The sequence below is a fragment of the Polyergus mexicanus genome, unplaced genomic scaffold (genome assembly GCF_030449975.1).
Source record: "Polyergus mexicanus isolate NDT 795.1 unplaced genomic scaffold, iyPolMexi1.0 SCAF_24, whole genome shotgun sequence".
NCBI lineage: Eukaryota > Metazoa > Arthropoda > Insecta > Hymenoptera > Formicidae > Polyergus > Polyergus mexicanus.
This window is the reverse complement of record NW_027223344.1, coordinates 1,317,517-1,339,687: the sequence shown is the minus strand read 5'-3', so window position 1 is coordinate 1,339,687 and position 22,171 is coordinate 1,317,517. Positions and strand designations below refer to the sequence as shown.

Sequence of the window (22,171 nt, the reverse complement as noted above, 5' to 3'; positions counted from 1 at the left end):
AAGCTCTCCTAAGTTTTAGAATGGGGGGTTAGCCACGGTTCATTTAACGCGTAAATCATAGTCACCGGGGATTATTAATTAAGAGCCAATCATATGCACGACGAATGACATTATGTGCCATATATCTCAAAATTATTTTCTTTTACGATTTCATTACAAGATGACAAGATTCATACATATGAATAAATGTAATAAAGGAATATTATATATTTTTATTAGAAATTTGCGAAAATATAATATTTCTTTTAATTTTATATTAATATAAATATGACACGCATAAGTACATATATGAAATGTCAAATTTATTTTACAAAGGACTAAAAATATGTTAAAAATATAATATTTACTTTCAGTGTTTCTCAATCTTCTTTGCCCTATGTACCGCTTTCGCCATTCATCAGAATGTCATCTCCTCCCAGTTATTGACTCAAAAGTAATATGCATATAAAATGGAAAATATTTTATTCGTTTTATAATTAGTACATATATATTTACTTGGATTAATTTTGTAATCGATTTTTATAGATTTATTGGCAAATAGAAAATGTTGATGAATTTTAAAACTTGGTTTCAATTTTAAAATTGAAACATACTTCGATAAATCAAAAATTCAGTAAAATGTCAGGATATTGTAAATCAGTTTATAGTTGTAACAGATAAAGATTACAATCGAATCTGTGACTGTGTTTCTTCTTCGCTGATTCTTGGATACGCGTGTCTGAAAGGGCAGGTCATTTTTAATCTCCAGTCGATTTTGTCGCTTCGTTTTCACGCGTAACAAAGTTGCAAATAAAAAATAGAAGACATATTTAATAAAGTAAAAAAAAAAAAACACGTAATAAAAATACACAAATAATTAAAAAGAGGTAAAATTTTAGGACCGTCGCATGGTCCCTATTTCCCTGCTGAGACCCTAGAATTCCTTCTCAGGGGTGGGAATTCCCTCCTTTAAGTCGAGAACCTCTGACTTAAATGTTATATAGTATTACCCTCTTCTCTTTGAACGATATTAAAGGGAAGCTATTCTCGACGACCGTTTATCGAGTCGAGCGCGCGTGCGCGCAAGGCGGGGGCGTTCCAATCTATTTCCATCCCCCTTGTTACACGCGGAGGGGATCCCGAATCTATAAATAAGCTCCCCCGGGCGTCGCGACGCCGGCCAGCTCCACTCGGCTCGTGCAACCCCGATACGATCTCTCGCCGCAACGACGCCCGTCGCGGCGCGGCCTCTGACAGCATCGGCCCCGACGGCCGTCCGGGCGTCGCGACGCCCGGACGCACCCCGTGGAGGCTCTCGCGGTGGAAAGCTCGCGACTTCCCGCACGCGCATGCAACCCTGGCACGGTGGTACGTCAGACGACGTCTTCCGTTTGACGAGCAGTTTCGTCAGACGTCGTCGGACATTGGGGCGACCGGTGCGTCATGCTCGCCGGATAGGGCGTCGCGACGCTAGGGCGCCGCGGCGCCTTTCTCAGGGGCGCTCGTCGAGTGGTACGAGCGTAACAACGGACGATCCGACGACGTTGACCCGCTTACTCGTCGCGGAATTCGTATGTATTTTCGTCAACACGTGTTCATGTATCTGGTATTGTTCGTACGCATGGGAAATATAGTAGCGATCAAAAGTTTGGTATTCTCTCTTTTTCGGATTTTAGAAAAAAAAATTTATCTTCGACACTACGTTTATTATATTTCATCTTAGTTATTTTTATAAGAATATAATTTTTGGATGCCATTGTACGGGGAGAAAAAAATTTCAAATGCGGGAAACATATATTTCAATGATACAATCTTTTAAAACTCGCGCATATATTTCGTATCTTTTCCAACACATATTTTACTCGCGTACCCTCGATAGCACACTATTTGAGATAAATAATTCATCTCGAGAAAATAATCGCCAAAGGATTTATTATATTAGGATTAAGGCACGCAAAGCGATATGACAGTCAACGAGCGAGAATGTCGGTCGACGGCGGGCTGTTCCCGCGCGCGTCGTATTCTCCTGCTCCGGCGTCGCGACGCCCGAGGATTGGCGCCACGGGGCGCTCGCTGTCATCGCCGTCGCGACGTCCCCGGCGCCAGCTCCGCGTCATCGATGCTCGCCGTGTCGGAGAACTCGTCGCGACCGAGCCGCGACAAGCGATGAGCGACAGGTGGGCAGTTGCCGTCGTTGATGCGTCGTCGGTCTCCGCTGACCGACGTCGCGACGTCCGTCGCGGACCGGACGTCGTCGATAGCCCGTCGCGGGCGTCGCGACGGCACACCTGTGGCGAGGACGATGTCGCAGGTCGGATAGCGAGCCGACGATGCACCAGGCGCCCATCAGCAAGCAACGGCGTTCCGGCGCCCGACGTCCGACACTAGCTCGTCCGTATCTACTTGTCGCGGAGTCTTCGGAATAGGTTGATCGGCGAGCGCCGCGTCCGGGAAAGCATAACAATGGAGGAATATATATGCCGAGCTTGCGCGGAGAAGCATAATACTACTGTATTTAGGCTGAGAACATAGTTTTCGTGTTTAAAGCGAACGAGTATGAGTATTATTCGCTGCCGATGCGATTTTGTGTAGCGGATACATTATATGGGAATCCGGCGAATTTAAAATTTATTATGATGTAGAAATTAATTGTATAAAAAAATATCTGGTAGATTAATTAATAATAATATAGATGAACGAGATATTTCATCATACTGTACTTAAATAAAGGATATCGGATAAACGCTTCTTCTAGAATGTTTTTGCAAGATTTACGGCGGAGTTGTAATGAAAAATGCACGCATATATTTCAACGTAATAAATAGAAACTTTTTAATAAATATAATATTTTATATTAAATTATTAATTACAGTTTGAATAGAATTTACGAGGAACAAATTTTTATTAATGGAAACATTCAATTTTTTACTCCATAACATTTCATCGAAAATATCTATAGGAAATGAAAGAAAGACCTAATCGTTAAACTCGCTATTAGACAAAGAGAACATAGAATTACAATAAAAACAATTTTGTTGCGCTTTTACATTTTGCTTTTCTAAAGATGAGAAAATTATCTTTTTAAAACATGTGTAAGAGATTCAAGATTTCTTCTTTTGACAGAAGAGTTTAATCGCTACACAAATGTTAATATTATAAATATGTATATTTGCTTTTTATTTGTAAAAATTTTCCAATAAAATGTATTTAGCGAAGTGAAAAGATTTACATCAAAATTCTATGGCTCCAATTTTATTTTTTTTACATTACATTACGAATATATATATTAAATATATTATTTTTTTCTATCATCACGAAAACTGTGTGGACGAAGATAAAGACCATTCCATAACGGACGCGAGCGAGAAAATAATCCTTGGAACTTAATAAGAGGACAGAATCTCATATAACGTGTTACTCGGCCCATACTCACCCTGTCACACGCATCACCCGATACAATTTTTACGAGGGTGTATCGGAATTAGGGGCGTCGGCCGGTTAGCGTCGCGACGCCCTATCAGGAGAGTACGCGCTGTTATATCGGGCCGATCGCCAATAATAAAACGTAACGAAAGCACGTGCGATCGCTCGCGTGTGCGTGTGCTCTGCGTAGCCTCGCGGCTGTGCGCGTGTATCGGTTCTTTCGACAGGGGGATAGGGGACGTGGGAATTTTTTTCCCGGCTCTCTTTAACGGGGACGGGGAAGGGCGTCGTTCGACGTCTTCGGCGTCGCGACGCCGATCGCCTTTCATCGACGAAAGGAAAAAGGGAAGGAAAGCTCGCCGTCCCCGGAGAGCTTCCGATAAGACGAAGCCGTCCAGGCGGTTGCTTGCGAGCAGCCCCCGTTATCAGGAACGTAGAAGCTTGCGTTTAGTACAACGGCCGAGCGTCGTCGTGTCGTCCGCGAATCGAAAAAGCGCGGGCGTCGCGACGCCCGATCGGGAGAGCAGGACGCGTCCGACGCTCCTCGTGGATTCCCAACATGCCGCCGCGCGGCATTTCCTTCCCGATGCGAGATTCTGCGCGGCAGATGTGTGGAAATTTAAAATTTTCAATTTAAAATTTATTACGACACGTTACATTAAAACTGTCTGTATATGTAAAAATGTCTATTAAATTAATTAATAAACTTATAGATAAATGGAACAAGAGATATTTGATCGCAGCTTTTAAAAGAAGAAACCGGATAAACTTTTTCTAAAGTTATATACAGAATATAAAGTATATGATAAAAAGAATAAGATAGGACAAAATATATAAATAAAATTTACAATAATTTATTTACATTTTATAGCATTTTTTTCACGCCCTTTTATTAATATATATATTAATGTAGTTACTAGCAAACAGATTGATTCTATAGATAAATTAATCGGAGACGAGCGCAAGTTGCAGGCAATATGCTGCGATATCTCTTAGAAACTTCTTCCTCCGTTTATTACGATAAACCAGTTTTATCCACGATAAGTGAGAAAAAGTTGCGGCGCGAGCGAGGAACGCGTTTATCGCGATCGCGCGTGCACCTTTTAGAAGCGCATTCGCGGGCTTTTTTTTATCGCGACCGTCGCCGCGAGCATGCACCGTAGGGATGTTCGATTCCGATTCGATCCTTTGAAAGATCGATTTTTTTAGTCAAAGAATTATTAAACTATTTAACCCAGGCACTCTTCGGCGAGTCGATTACTCCCGATAAACTTTGTTGCCCGAGACGGCGGCAAGACCCACAGAAAAGATTTCCGGATCTAATGCCATTACTCTTCAATCTATCATAAATAAGGGATCGATACAACGACAATCATATTTATCATTGAAAAAGGAATATTTTAATCTTAAATGGAAAATTCTTAAATCTAGAAGGGTTAATCCCGTTAATTTTCTCACAAAGATGAAGATGGAAATTTGTAGCGATCTAACATCGAGTTATTCTAAATGCAAGAATATATTGTATAAGCTTAGATTTGTATATGTTACTCTTGTCTCGAGATAGTAAGACAATCTTATTTAATTCGAGAGAGAAGAAAAGGAATTATTGATTTAATTTTAAAATTGTTTTATTTTTATTTCTTATTTTTGCATGAAGAAAAAATCGCAGTTTTTAAATCAATATTATTATTGTCATTTTTCTTATTATTATTTTTATTACGTATACATTTCCACGAGCAATATATATTAAAACATTTATCGAGTGTACTTATTGTTAATATCGAAATATAAATTAAGTTATAAATGATTTTTTTTTTTTTTTTTTTTTACATATAAAATACACGCAAATATAAATATATTTTTTCCTTTATTTCTTCGAGATAATATCGCGGTGAATATAATTGCGAAAGATCTTTATTTCTCGTGACTTTTGATATCTCTTTCTCATGAAATCTTCAAATCTTGAAACGATTATATTTACATTAAGAATATATATATATATATATATATATATACATATATATTTTTTTTCAACATTTACATTTGTATAATCGGTTTCCACGTATGACGACGAAGTAACTGCTTTTTAAAAGGGGGTTATGCGGTAAATCCTTTCGTGCTTTAAAGGCGATTTCGATGCAATTACGGAACCGCGGTAATCTCTCGCGAATTCGACGGTAAGAAGGGAAAAGGGACGACGTAAAAGCAGGAATGATGGAAAAGAAGAACGATTCATACGTAAACGTTAAGCGCGGTCGCGAAAGCGCCGTAAAACGTTCCCTACATAGCGAATTTCTGCGCTGTAATTTAGCAGCCGAGTCGGGCCCTTTGACGGATGCGTTCCGAGAGCGGCGATCTCGTCGTGTCGTTTCCGCATTTTCACGCGGCGCGTTACAAGGTGACTTGAATGCGAGATAATATCACGCGGATAATTGTACGCGCCGAGTATATTTGCGCGGACGCGAGAGATTGCGCGGCGAACTCGAAGAAACCGCGTATCATTCGCGGAATCATTGACGAGATTTTCTCACGGTTAACGAATACGACCGTTAATTTACGCAGATCGAAAGTGGATAGACTGGATGCGATCAAATTTATTACGGTCGAGACGGTAGCGGTGGGCAAACCTATAATAACAGCTGGTGACTGAAATGAAAGATTAATATTGGGTGATTGCATATAAGTTTGTGCCCGATTTAAATATAAACTTCGATAGATTATATTTTAGAGATAACACTTTTATTAATCAATTATATAGTCTCCATTCTTTTCTACAATGGTTTTCCAACCATCTATAAGCTTGTCGATTCCATTTTTGAAGAAAGAACTTGGTTTTTCTTGAAAAAAGTTTGTAAGGTGATTTTCGACAGCTCTTTCGACATTCTTGCCATTTAAACTATTCCGCAAAGATCGGAACAGATAAAAATCTGAAGGCGCAATATCTGGAGAATACGGCGGGTGCTGTAGAATTTCCCATTGCAACTCCTGCAGTTTTTCTGCAGCTTATTCCTTTCAGTCAGGAGATGCGGCACCCACGTATCAAGCTTGGAAATGTATCCAAGCTTTTTTAAATGACGAAAAGCGGTTGAATTATCGATGTTTAGCCTCTCAGCAATATCCTCAGTTGTAATCCTTGGGTTTCTTTCCACTAAGGCATGCGCAATGTCATCATCGATGCCAGAAGGCCGTCCAGAGCGGGGTTGATCCTCCATGTTGAAATCTGCCAAACCACTTTTCGACTGTTCGGAGAGCAGGAGCGCGGTCCAAATAAACGCTTTGAATATTTTTTTGTGCAATCCCAACACTCACGCCTTTCCGAAATTCATATAGCGTTACATGCCGCAAATGCACCTTTTCGTTCTCCATCTTTAACGATCTCTCTTATGCACAAATGGACTTATCTGAACAATGTCTGACGCTAAATTGACATAAGACAACGTCATCTATTCGGTGTAAGCAACAATTACCACGCGAAAACAATAGAACTCCGCCATGCAGTAACTTAATGTGTTATCTCTATGAAAATCGGGCACGAACTTATGCAATCATCCAATAGATTGAAAATGAATAACTTTACAGAACAAGTAAAAATGATCTATAAGATTGACATTCGCTAATCAAAGATGTTTGGCAACGAAAGAGCCAACATTGATTAAATTCTTCGTATAATTTTATCATGTATAAAAATTAAAAAACCCGGATTATCGAATTATTTCTCGCTCTATATTTAATATACGACAAATTACCAAATAAAAAAAAAAATAAGATTTCGAATATATTTTTTTTTTATAATCTAAATTACATTATTTTTATTTTGCAAGTATAAAACGCGCTCGAAAATTTGAAATACCGATCAATCTTCTTCCTCTGTTTACGCTATATACGCTTATAAGATCGCAAGCCTGAATTAGTAGCGCGCCTAGATCTAGAATGACAATCGACAATTTTTTAATAATCTTTAATACGAGAGTCCATCTCTATTCATCCGCTTCCGATGCGCATTGAGCACGCGTAGATGAATACGTATTCACGGAAATATCGAAATAGCGCGGTTGGCAGTTACATGTGTATAACCACAGAAATAATAGCGCTTGGAAAATACCCGCGTATACCTGGCTTGGCAGTTTCGCGCTCGTTAGGACTGTTCGGTGATTCGGACAGGTGTGCCGGCATTTACCGGCCGATGTTGTAAGTATTGTATAAAATTGATATCGCTCATAATTTCACGTGGTTACAGTTGGATTGCAGGAGCGAAGATACTAGATTATTACAAGTCCGTGATTACAGGCCTCCGGTGGCGGCGGCGCGCCGTCATTGGCATCGTTGGGTCCTTTACGATCGTTAATGAAGCACATTGGCCGGTAAATCTCACTTCTCGCTTTTCAGTTTGCGCTCCCGGCGAAAATCATCGTCCAAGAGTGGGTTATGAAAATGAGCCGCCAACTTTCGTCCCGGGCGCGTCGATAATCGCGGATTTAACGGGCGCCTTTAATCCGCCCGCAACAATGTGTGTGAAAGTCGATTTCACATTCGTAAAAAAAAAAAAAATCGGTCATTAAGATTTCATATGCAATTGAAATATTTATGTGCTAGTTAGAGGTGCCATTCTTTTTTCTAATAGGGGAAAAAAAAAATGGTTGAAAAAGAATGTTTTTTTCTTTTATTATTTTTCTTTATATTTATATATATATTTTTTTTTTGTTAACATAATAAAAGAACAAAAGTTTTATATTCTTAATTTATTTTTTTTTTTTTTTTTTTTCAAAAGTAATTTTAATGCATTAATGAGATTTTTCCGGCAAATTATATCAAACTCGATATGATTCGGATAATTTCCAATTAGATGCGAAAAGTTTTATTAATTAAAAATAGTGATTACATAACTATTATATAATCAATTGCAATGCGAACTACATTGAAAATAATGATGATTGATTCAAATCTATTATTTAAAAAGTTAAAAATAATGAAAATATAAAGATATTAAATATCTGGGGGGGGGGGGGAAAGAAAAAAGTTTGAAAAAAGACGAGGCTTATTTTTATTTTATTTATATCTCTAATACATTATTTTTGTCGCGTGTATGAATATTGCGTCAACTTGATATCCTGTCGTCATTGTGATAACGAAAAATTATCGGAATACTTTCCAAAGATACTTTAATGAATTGAGAAATTTTTTGAAAAATTTTTTCCTACGACTCTTCGACGATTTAAGACGCCTCACGACGGAGGCGGAATTGCATCGATGCGTCCGCGTGTCTATAAATATTGCGCAGCTTTATATAATATTATCCGGATGCTTATCTCCCTGATGTTACCTTTTCAACCTTTTTGCATCGAGGGCGAGCCTGGTATCGATCCGCGCTGCGATTACGCCCAATCATATCCGTACACGCCCTTGCAGCTTCCGCGGCTTCTTGTCGAGCGTAATTAGACCGAACGCCACGATTCAACGGCTCATTAAAATAATACATCGTTGCGGCGCGAGTCGCCGCTATTCTAAAAGCTCCATGAGAGCAACGCGTCCTCGAGCGAACTCGCGCGAACGACTTTGCGCAGAAACGGCGCGTTTTTTTTTTTACAGCAAGTCGCTTTTGTGCGCGTACGTTTTCAGATTTATGAAATTAAAAAGTAATATCAATTGAAAAACATTCTACTTGATAAAAAAATAAGCATAATAATATTGATTAATTTCATTCTTAGATCAACATAATATTAATAAAATTAATCGTGAATAAGAGAGTAAAATTGAGAGGAAAATTTTAATATTTCCTGCATTCGAATGAAGATGTTGAAGTATATTTTTATTATATGCCCGAAAAATTGCCGAAACATTAATATTTTTGTATGAGCGAGCGAACAAAGGCTTGTTATTCCAGCGTTCCTCGTTAGCGCGTTTATTTTTCGCGACTGTCGACGTTGCGAGCGTTCGAGATTGTTTGCGCGACGTGTGCGTTACAGCCGCAATCGGTGTCGGAGCGTTTTTGTCTGTAATTTTCCGGTTAAGCTGCATATATCGCCGTCTGCGATAAGGGAGCAATATCGGGTGTGCGCACTTGTCACAACACTGCTGCTTTCGCGCTGTTTATTCGAGGCCGCTTTCGTTGCGTATGATTTACGCATAAATTATTAGGCGTGCGCGCGAGCGACTGCGGTAAATATCGTAACGCGGCGTTTCTCGCGCAACGACGAGCAACGCCATTTCGCGGCCTCTATATAAGGTTCATTGGAGAAATATCAGGGTTGCCGGCATCGCGGTGACACTTTCGAGAACGTCGGCGAAAATTGCGACCGTAATTGTCGCCGACAGGCTTGGACGATGACCACAAATCGCGAACACGCGACTCGCCTCGCGAGGTTTCTACGAAAGCGAAGTAGTTTCCGCTTCAATTATTTTTTTTTTTTTTTTAATATATATAAAATTATAAAAATATTTCGTAAAGAGAAATATTAGATTTTACATCAATGGAATGTCTATTTTGGAGGCCAAAGGGAATTTTTTTTATAACTAGAAAAATATCAGGGAATTCTCATGGAATTTTGTTGGGACTCGGGGAACTTTTTAAAAAATTCAGCCAATAAGTCATGTTGCGAATTATGTGTTTAAAATATATTGCAAATATATATATCTATCTCTGTCTATATATTCAATGTCTTAACAAGATATTGGATATGCAATACATATTTTTTATTTTAATTTTTAGCGATAAATAAAAATGTTATGCAAATTAAAAAGTTTTATCTCAACGTAAGCTATTCAGTTTGATTTTCACTACATTTAGTAAATCTAGCATATACGAAACTTGACGTGGCTTTGTGTTTTCCCTTCGTATGGATGAGGGGCATTAAAAATTGTGTACAATAAAAAAAATTATTTTAGAAAATCATAAGCATAAGAAAATGTTTAAAATATTCTATTCACCTGGAGTTTCGGCCAAGAGTACCTATCTAATTCAGCGAATTTTTAGGGAAATTTTTTACAGGATTTCACCCTGCTTAAATATTTCAAACTTTTTCCTTTTTTTCGTATTTTTCAAAAGAAGAAGAATAACTTATAGTATCGCTTTATTTCGATTGTCAAAAGTTAATTATAAAGACACGATTATTTTTTATTACATAGAGATTATTTCTTTTTTCAATCGCAGTCTTCTGTCGTGCAATCAGGCGATAATGTTGATGGAAGCATCATTTTTTTTTTCCAATGTTTCTAGATTGAAAGATCGGAAGAGAACATGCGTATACACGCATATTGTTGTACGCGTCTATCTTACATAGACGAATCTCAGGGGCCCGAAGATCGTCACACCCTGCGCGATGCAATTTGTCATGAGATAGCGCGTGTGTCAATATGTACCATTGCTTACATATATATGCATGACACATGCGTAAAACACGCATGGGCTACACGCAAGCAGTGTTCACGCGACGCGTCGTAGCGATTGAAAAAATTAAAAAGATGCGATTATTCCGCGATAAAATTATTATTTAACCGAATACGTTTATTATTAATCCAAAAATAAGTCATACTCAACCTGGTTACACGCGAGATACGTGTACCCCTCGTTCCCCTGCCATTGCGCTGCGCGTGACACACTACCGTGCCCCACGTACAGCACGCACACAGCACGAGTCTGTGTAACACGCGACGCACACACGCTCGTGCGCGCGGCGTGCGCGCGGAGTGTGGCGGTATGCGGGTACGGGTTCTACTTTTTTGTCCTCCCCCTCCCCTTCCCTCCTTTTCCGGGGGCCACGCGTGGTTGGGGGGGGGAGGGGGGGAGGGGTGGCGAGGAGACGGCGGACGACGAGGAGAACGAGGAGGAGATGAAGAGGGTTTCACCCCATCCCACCCTCGCCTCACCCCTCCCCGTTCCCTCTTTGCCGACTGCTCCACACTCTCTGGCTGACTCTCGGACCCACCTGCCGCCCGTTCCCACACTCGATGGCCCTCGCGCCGGACGTGACGTCACGGCGCGCCCCGCCGTCACCTCGTCTCGTAGTCCCATCGTGACGAGAAGCGTGTTCGCGCACGGCGTACGCCGCCACGTCGAGGCGTATAATCGTACGCGCGAGGGGACGGATCCGCTCTCGTTCAGCGACGACGATGCTCTTACGAGTGCCGACCCCCCTTTGACCTGATTCCACCGCGCTCGGTTCTGATTATCGGGAAAACGCGCCTCGTTCCCGGCGATCTGTATCTATTGTATCATTTAAATATATCATATATCTCTGATGGATTCGAAAGATAGGCAATATGGTATCTGTATAAGCGATTAGAGACAAATTGAATTCGTTAGATCACTTTACATCGAATTATTTCTCCCTTTCTAAGATCACGTAAAAAATAATATTATACGTAATACATACATTGTAAATATTAATATATATATATATATATATATATATATATATATATATATATTGTTTATGTATGTGCGTGAGTTTTCTGTCACAAAATCATATTCTCCATTCCCTAATAAATCTTATAATATTTTTCTAATTCAATTATAATTATTTACACGCGCGAAAATTAAAATGTTAAATATTGCGCGATCAAATAATATATATTCCAGTTTTCAATAATTATGTATTTTATTTTATTTTTTTTTTTTTTGACAATACGTTTCTCATCGCCTTCTGGAAAAAAAAAAAAAAAAAAAAAAAAAATAGAGCAAATTCGTAAGTACTCCTAGATTTATCTCTCTTCCCTGATATGACTCGGTTGCAACGATGTGTCAATGATGAATGTACGTGTTATTTTTACCCTGCTTAGAATCATTAATATCTAGTATCTAGGAATAAAAATATCACAAGTCTGCGAATCACTCAGGGTTGACCGTCAACGATCGAATGCTTCGAACAGAAATAGCTTGATGATCGTTGTCGATCTGCGATTAACGCTTTATAAAAACAGGATCGATCACCGATTTATGCTCGCGGACACGTAACGCGGTTAATGCGTAATAACGCTATTATTATTGCAAAATATGCTATTATGTTATCTCTTGTATTTTCCACTCGTTGAAACGACGATCGGATGCAATACCGGGAATTTTTCCGAAAAAAAGCTTGCTAATTAAATGTTCGACGAGCTTGCTTTCACTTCTAATCATTATCCTCATGGTCGGCGATCTTTGTAAAACGTGTAAATTGAGGAATTTCCAGTACCAAATAAGAAGGCAGGAATTAAATTTTCTGTTTTTTCTACGCTCTTCAAAGAAGATGATTACAATACCGATTGATCGATCCATGCGAGTTTTACGTTTTCGTCGAACCCCTCTAATTATGACGCGACATGTCAGCACACACACACGCAATATTGGAAAATTTGTGTTTTCTTGTTAAAAAATATGCCGGTTAAAATTTGTAATTTTAATTTCAATTTAATTGAATGCGTTAAATATTTAACACATTCATATGTTAATTTAATATATTGTTGTTGTGTCAATTAAACTTAAAAGAACCGGAAAAAACATATATTTGTAATTTTACAGGATAAATATGTTCCGTATTATTACAGTGACAGAATTTATCCGTTAAAATTATTCTGTTAGATTTACAAAAAGAAAATATTGATTTTATTCATCATTAAAAATATGTTGATTTTTTACACAAAATTTCTTTCAAATTATTATAAAGTTTGCATTCATTTTTTTATTGAAATATTAACATAGTAAATATTAGCGTTACCATTTGACACACATATCCATATTATACTAAATTAACGTAAAAGTTCGTGCGAATCGTTTGGGACATGTGATATCTGTCAAATTTGACACAAGTTTTTCAACTGTGTGCCATGTACGGAGAAAACGGTATGTTCTTGACACACCGCGTACATTGTTATTGTTGGAGCCATCTTCATAGCATTGTGCAGTTGGACTTTTCAATCGATCCCACGCTTCGACCGGGTTCCCGTGACCGAGGAAGTCCAGCTGATAGAAATTTCTACTCACGTGCTCACGTGATCGGCATCTCGTATGCGGTTGATATAGCGTATGCCAGACTTGTCGTTCGATACGTGACGGTTCAGTCATCCCGAAAATCATGGCCTCTAACGACCTTCCGCGTCATATTTTAAGCGCGTTGCTCTCATGCTGATTTTATGCGTTCATACCGTGTTTAATATTTCCGCGATCTAACGACAAACAGCTCCTTTCCCCTTTTTATATCTTATATTCTATCTCATGTTTTTTTATTCTTATAAAATCTTATCGAAAATGTCGAGCGAATTTTTTACAGCAATGTTCAAATTCGAATGCGAATTAAGGAAAGTACGTTGAATAACAGTTTTTCCTTTTGAGAAGAAAAAACAGCTATTACTTTAAAATATAATATAAAGATTCTAAGATAAGAATTATGTAGGACGAAACACTCTATATTAAGAGAATGCGACAACATTTCCGGCCGAAAATTGTGTTGACGAATTTTAAATGCCTTTTATCGAGAATGCACTCATTTAATATGCACGATGTTCGCGATTCATCGATAAAAATTAAGCAATTATTAAAGTACTTGCTGGACTTGCTTGGAATGCGATGTTCTGTATAAATCAAAATTATAATTCTCGTTAAAAGGACGAATAAATTTTGGAGCGAATTTTCGCTATTTTTTATCAAGGAAGTATAATATTTTAAACTGCACATAAGAAATGCAAACTTTACACGTTTACATCTTTATAGTTTAAGCAGAGAAGATACCCCGCCGATTGTCTCCATATATATATATATATACAGGATGTTTTCAATTTAAACGTCAAAACTTTGGGAGCACGTGTGTAAGACAAAAAGTTCTTTAGAGATTTGCTCGTTTTTGCTTCGTTTTGAAGAAAATCACGAAAAATGAAAGAAAAAGTTTTCACCAAAAAATTTACGATACTAAAATTATTAAGTTTATCGAAAAGTATCATGCGCGTGTGTGTGTGTGTGTGTGTATGTGTGAAATAAAATTGTAAAACATGAAATTAAGAACAGAGAGTAAATTAAAATATTCGCGAGATAAAATTAGAGGATTGTAAATAAAAATAAGCGACAACGCGAAATTTTGTCTCCAATCTAATTTTACCTCGGGTGAATTTCTTAACTCACTCTCTTTTCTAAATTCCACAATTTTCATATCATGGTACGGTATGATAAATCTAATAATTTTAGTATTATTTTAAGTATTTTGGGGTGAAAATTATTTGTTTGATTTTTTGCGATTTTCTTCACAACGATGCGAAAGAGGAAAAAGAAATTTTAACGTTTAAATTGGAGACACCCTGTATGTATGCGTCGAAAATTTAAGCTTTTCCAAGTTTTATTGCGCGCGTGAAACTTCAATTTCTTCCATGAATAATATCATACTCGAGATGAACAAGAACTCTGCCATTTTATTACAAAACGCCGTTACTGCGTATCCATTATGAAATCTTTAGCGTGAAAAAATTTCTTTATTAACACGTCTTCCTGCATCAATCGCAACTTTATGTATAGAATACAGTTATCGTGACGAAGCGGAAAACATAATAATATAAATATTTCTCATTAATTCGATCGATCGAAGGGTCGAACTAACGTGTCACGCTGTTTAGCCCGTATAATTGCCGCGATTTCCTATTAAAATGACGTGCACGCTCATCAGCATCTTAGAGGTGTACCGAATCGAAGCGGCTCGCGATGTTCACGCTTCGCCGAAGCGAAAAGAGATCGGAAGAAACGCCGATGATTGGCTACCGTCTTCGGCCGGTTCCATCATCGAAGTTTCTAAAAGAGAAAAAAATGACAACGAAATAAAAAGGAGACGATCGCCAAGAAGGGCCTCCGTGGGCGTGCTGGGAGCCGTCGCGCGATTAAATCGCGTGATTTTTTTTTTTTCTTCTTCTTTTCTTTTGGTCCGTATCGTATTGATGGAAAAGCCAAACATTCAGGGACATCTTCTCGCGCTATGGGAATTCATCCTCTACCGTGCATAAACGCGTTTTCCGTCTATCGGCAAGAAAGTCACGAGAAGAAGGTGGTTTGTTGGTTCTACGGGATTAGATGAGAAACGCGAGTTCACTCTCGATAGTTCCACGTCATTGCGTCTCTTCATCGTCGCTGATGATTATTTGCTCAAAATAGACGATCTCCAAGGCAAATCGTTAAACAAAAATAACTTCTAGAAATCCTTAACAATGTGTTTTCGCGATAATATTGCGATGAAGAAATTTGCATAAATTCGTGCCCGATTTTCATAGACGGCATTAAGTTGCTGCATGGCGGAGTTCTATTGTTTTCGTGCGGTAATTGTTGCTTACATCGAATAGACGACGTTGTCTTATGACGCTCTACTCGGAACCTACGGATCGCCGCGCAAATTTTCGATAACGCCGATCGCGGACAGGCTCTTACACAGCGGCGACTTAACACGCGCGGCACGTCAACCTGCGAGAGAAAGAAAGCGGAATGGTAGCTTGTCGCTTGTGGCTAAGAGCATTATGGGAACTCGCGGTGTGAAGGCATGTGTTGTTCTGTGGAGGCCGTTGGAGGACGCGTCGCGGCTTGCATGGACGATTTTTTGCCTCTGACAAAGGAGAACCATCGCGTAACAGGATGCTCGGTACGTGTGCGTACGCGTGGAATTCTATCCGTCATTTTGAAATTTTTTTATTGTTTTCAACAAAACATGCGATAATATCTTTTTTATCAAAATATGCCATAATGATGAGGAGGAACTGTATTAATGTAAATTGTTAGAAACTCTTGACTAAATTCATCCAACTAATTACTATTTCTTTAATTGAAATATTTAAGTATTCGAGTCAAATATTGTCATAGTTAAATTTAATATATCGTATCTGACTCGAATACTTAAATATTTCAATTAAAGAAATGGAAGGAGATAGTAATTGGACGAATGAATTTAGTCAAGTTAATAATTTTTTTTCTCAGCGTACGAGATGGGGTGAGCGCGATCTCTTCTCTTACGTTGAACTGTTTGAAGGCGTGGTAAGTGGATTAAAGCAGAGAGATTCAATTTACACAATGTACAACGTACATGATTCAATAACAAAGATACGAATTAAATTTCTCCGCTTTAATCCTTTTGCCATGACTCTTATATTCGCATAAATCATTAGACTCATAATCCGCTATATCACAAAGATATTATATCACTGTCTCTAAATCTTTTTTTCTAATGTCGGGGTAGGTGTGCCGAGTTTCGGGTCCTTTTGATCAGGATGCTTAATCCTTGGACGATGGTTGCGTCGAAAAGGAATGTGAGAAACGGGTTTGAAAATCTGCGAGTTTAATGCCGACGTCACCGATGCCGCGAGCGGATTAAACGTCAGATTTTTGCCACGGCGACGTCTCTTTCATTCTGAAAGACTTGCTTTGATAAAGTTATTAGATTAGAGCCCCTCGCTGCTCATGATCCCGACTGCATTGAATCGTTAAAGCGGATCAATTCTTACATTATACATACGTATATCGTATTACATTCGGAAAATTCAATAGAAAATAATTATTTAAATATAAAATAATAATACAATTTTTCTTTCTCTTTCTTTCTTTCTTTCTTTTCTTTTTCTTCTTTTTCTTTTTCTCTTTTCTCTTTTAACACCATTTTTGCATTTATACATTTGTATACTAGGGAGATCTTTTTTTTTTTCCCCGTATCTAATATATAATAAATAAATAAATAAATAATGGTATCGCTAATAACAATACGTACAATATAAGTAATATACATTATTAAATTTTACTAATACTTTTTATAATTATTTTTCGTTCACGATACTTGTACGATACTAGAAGAATTCTTTCGCGAAATTGGAAAAAAAAAAAACTTTTCGATCAGGAGCTGACATTTTTCTAGGCGATAACGAGAGCTGCGCGTGCGTGCAAATGAATCTCGTCGCGTCGTAAGCTGCAATTTCTGCGAGAGATGCATTTATCTAAACCGAGTCGCCGTGTCGCGCAAGGAAGATGGGGGGATTAGGTCAACGGACGAAAATTATTGACTCGTGTATCTCTGCTCGTTAATTTCGGCGGCGGCTATAACGGGGGGCTTCGCAAACGAGAACGGCGATGCGACCCCTCGACCATTCGCATACAAACGACGGCGAATATCGTCACAGCCGAGCGTCCATCGTTTAATACCGGGAGACCGTTTTGATAAGCCCACGACGACGGGGGGGGGGGGAGGGGGGAGGAATATAATCGCCTGTTCTATTTTCGAACGTAGATAAAACCGGTATTATAAGACGTATTCTGAGATCGAAATACTTATTTTCTCTCTCGTCCCGCTCTTTCCTTCGTCTTCGAAAAATCACGAGTCGCGAGATTGGCGACTGTCAGTGGCGGTAAAGCGATGGAAAAATGTTTCATAAATTTTATAAATATTTTATAATTAAATATTTACGTGTATGTAAATAGAGACAAAGTCTATGATTTATATATATATATATATATATATATATATATATATATATATATATATTCATAAGATATTCGATATATTTGTAAAATTTATATTTATTTATATGTATTCCTAATTTGAATATTACCTTTGATCTGATTATAGATTAAGAATCGTATAAACAGACGAAAACTATTTGATATAGGCGAGAGCATTGAAAATGGAATATCGACGCCAATAAACGCTCTTCGTTACGAGACGGAAGGTGGTGTGAAAAGTGCAAAGTTACAAACGAATAAGTGGACCGTATCCGCTTATGCAACGCGCTACCGCAACGATAAATGCCAATTTACTTCGACTAACTGGTCGATTAGATCCGCGCATTGTGTCGGCGCTTGCAGTCGGCGAAACGATAATTTTTCCAAACTACGCAAAAACGGATGCTGGCATTTTATCGACACCAATTAAGAATATTAAATCGCGATAATAAACCTTCAAAAGAAGAATTATCTCGTAGAAACCCCATGCATGCGATATTCGTTTACGGGAAACAAGCTAATTAAATGTTGTAAGCAAATACATATGTTTTAATAAGAGCAAAAACAACAAAGTTTTATAAAATAAAACATATGTATGATCCCCCCTCCCCCCGCCCCATCTCTCTTACAGCTGTGCATCAATACGCGTTAAATAATCACATTGCTAAGAATACGTTGCGATACTCGCACAAATAATACCAGCCAACAGCTTTTATTCAAGCAGGAACACTGTTTGCCCCTTGGGTAAATATTATAACGGACGAGGGGCGCGATAAATGCGCAAGAAGAAACGATAATAATCGAAGTAAGCGAAGCGATGAGTTCGCGTACCGATATATATCGTAGCGTAAAAATCTATTGTATCAATCTGTATCCGAGTAAAGTAAAATAATGACCCTTCGATCCCTCGCCATCCCGTCTTTCTTTCAAACCGCGATGCGATGCGGATAAACAAGCGAGATATATTTTCCCCGGGCTAAAACAATAATTGCCCGATCCCATCACTTTGCGAGCAATGCCAGCAATATTTACCGGATCCGCGAAGAGATTTCTTCAGGGATCCCTCGATCTCCTCCTCGTGCTCCTTCGCGACGACCCCCCCGTCTGTCGGCGCAGAAAAAGGTACGAAGGTCGTTGATGCTAATTCGTGGCGCGTCGATGCACTTCCGGCGTCTCCGTTCCCTTCTCTCGCCCGTAAAGGGGGTCGTCGAGCCCATTCCCGAGCCCCTCTCTCTCTTTCTCCCTCGACGTAGAATGGGTAGCCTGGCCTCCGAAATTCTTCCGGTTGTATACTCTTGGCTCGTGCTACGGGGAACGTGGGAATGTTCTCAGGCCTATGGAAGCCGACCCCACCACGTGAAAACATGCGTTGCAACGGACCGCGTGCGGCATTGCGTAGCGATGGGATCGACGCGATCGCGGGCTCGAGCAAAGAAAAAAAAAAAATTCCTCGCGCTTTATCTCTCAGGATCGAAGAATAATGAGTTGTCGTATATCGTGCACAAAAAAAAAAAAAAAAAAATTGATACAGCCTCCGTTCGATGTTTTGACGATTCATCGTTACAATTTTATTACGCGAATATAATTTTTATATCCTTTCAATTTATCTGTGTTTCTAATACAATATGTCCCAATACGTATGTCCCAATTCTTTCGCATTAAAGTATGTATTGTATTTTTTTTTCTTTTCTATATAAATCGTTCTCGTCATATTTTTATCGTAATATCAATTCAATCCCATCGCTAGTCCGGACGCATCGCGCGTGCGTGTGCGCGACGTGTAATACACGCACGGCGTGCTCTTCTTCCAGCCATTGTACGCCGAGTCCTTCTTTGTGAGAAGAGGAGGCAACCAGTTGGTATTGTAATCTTAGCGCTGCCCCATCCCCTCCCCCCCGCCCCCCTATCGCCGCGTTCTGGCACATAACGCGGAGGCTATTGTACGCAGCACGGGCCACATTGTTGCCCGCATCTTGCAAGCACCATACGACGCCGACGGCGTTGTTGAGAGATCCGTCTCTACGCTTATACTCCTCCTTTTCTTCTTTCCAACTACCTCGTTTCTTCTTCCTCGCGAGCTCGTGGCGAATTATGCCGGTATCCTTGGAGTAGGTCGCGAGTTTGATAAACGGGGTAATAGGTTAATATTTTTTTTTCTTTTTTTTTTTTTTTGTAATGTGATTGAACAATCGCATCGACTTGGACGGTGAGAGATAGATAAAGAATATACAGGGTGTTTCAAAAGTGGAGGTCAATCGCTCAGGAGATGATCGGGGATACAAAAAGAAGAAAAAAAAATTGGTACGAAGTGAATTGAAAAATTTTTGAGTCTCGTAACATAATTAAAGTCAAATAAAAGTTGCTTTTGCACTATCCAGGATAAAAAGAAAAAGAAGAAAAAAAAGGCATAATAAAATAAATACAAAAAAAATTAAATATATAAATACAATCCATCTCTCTTCTTTCAATTTTGACAAAACAATTCGAAAGCGAAGCGATAACTCGATAACTCGATAACAATGCATTTCCAGGTGCCCCAATCACCTCTCGAGCGATTGATCTCCACTTTTGAAAAACCCTGTATTATTTATATATCACGTGGCAATTTTATGTAAAAATTATTATAATTATTTTACATAGAAACTAGCGTTAATTGCCAATTTTATGTTATTACTTTTTATAATTAAATATCTCACGATACATAACAATAGTTTGCAAATTAATTTCTTTTAAATCTGGCTTTTATTATTTTAATAATTATCCGCGTATTTTTCCAATATCGACAATCTGAGATATAGCTTGCCTAAGAAATTAAATTGAAAGCGACGAGATTCTTTTCGTTCGTTATCTACCATCGTCTCGTTCATTTCGCTTCCACTTTACGACGCAAAAATAACTCGCATCGATTATTCCATCGCTTTAATTATTGTATAATTACGATATGTAAGATAATATTAACGTATATCTCCGATAAGGCTGATTATTCTGGCATTGACATGAAGATAATGATGATGGAATTATTATTTTTTATTGCCAAGATATTTTATTATGCACCTTGTTAGAGTAAGATGTTGAACGAAAGGGCTGCTAATAACATGTTTAATGTCAACCGCAACCACGATGTTATTAGCAGCGCTATTAATAAACGCTGTTAATAAAATAAAAATATTCTTATTACGAGCAAGAGCAAAGCGCAATCTTGCCCATATATTGCATTCCGTAATGCGTTTGAAAAATGCACGTAAGCCTCTTACATTTTTCTCCCTTTTCTTTCTGCACGCGATGGCCTTATTTCAATAAATTCCGTATTTTTGTATTATTAAGGCTGGACGTCTAGGATTATCGTCGAAGCCATTAAGTTACGTTTGACAGAAAATCTTCTAACGAATAAAATAAATCGTATATTGGATCGCGATAAATATTTTTCTAATTCTGCCGATCGATGGTAGAAGCAAAGTTATGCGTACAGAGTTATATTCAGAACATGGTTTTATGAATCCTGCGTACGCACTTTAATTACACGCCGAAGAAAGGAACTATAATCGTATAAAGATCGTCACTTCAGCTCTTGAATAAATGTCTCGGGCTTATCTAATTAGAATTGACACGTGTCGCGACAAACAAATCCCTATCTACATCTCGTCGCCTTTTCCCCTTTTTTGGAGCCTCAAAAAATTTCACGCTCCATCACCGGAGAGAATAAAAAAAAATTGCCGTCGAGAATGAAAACTTTGCCCCCTCCGAGCGTTTTACGATTGACATAAAAATAATTCACGCTATCTGTCAAAGCTCTTCGAAGCCTAACGCCAGTCGCCCGCGGCAACAACGTCCGTCACTTTTCCCTTGCTTTTTGCCCAACTTTTTCTACATCTTCTTTATACACTTTTCGAGGAATCTTTCGCAGAAACTCTCTCGAGATATAATTTGAATAATTACGCCATACGCGCAATAAAATCAAAAGAGTCGGCAAGCACACAGGCCATTAAATCCGAAATACTGGCTATGCGAAAACTTAGACTGTAATTATTTACCGGATAAAGAAATCGTAGCGATTGGTTAAAACTTGAAGAGAGGGTGCGAATGAAACTTCTCGACGCTATTACAGCTATTGTCTCATTGAAAGTTATCGTTCAATTTACAAGGTTAATATAGGAAGGGTTAATAATAAGTTAAGTTTGAAGTTAAGTTTTTTTTTACGTTAAAAGTTACTTAAATAAAAATTAAATTAAAAAATTATTAACTCGTTAAAGTTTAAAATTAATCCTCTATCCAACAGAATCGACACATCTGACAAGCTTGTTATACGACAGATTTTCACACGATTTTAATATTGATGAATTATTTTAA

General features: G+C 38.5%; 1 protein-coding gene across 2 annotated transcripts in view; it reads left to right on the top strand.

The window, feature by feature from the left end:
- The window catches only part of LOC138943011 (tubulin monoglutamylase TTLL4), a 173,444-nt gene that overhangs the window by 132,878 nt on the left and 18,395 nt on the right, over positions 1 to 22,171 (top strand). The window lies entirely within an intron of this gene.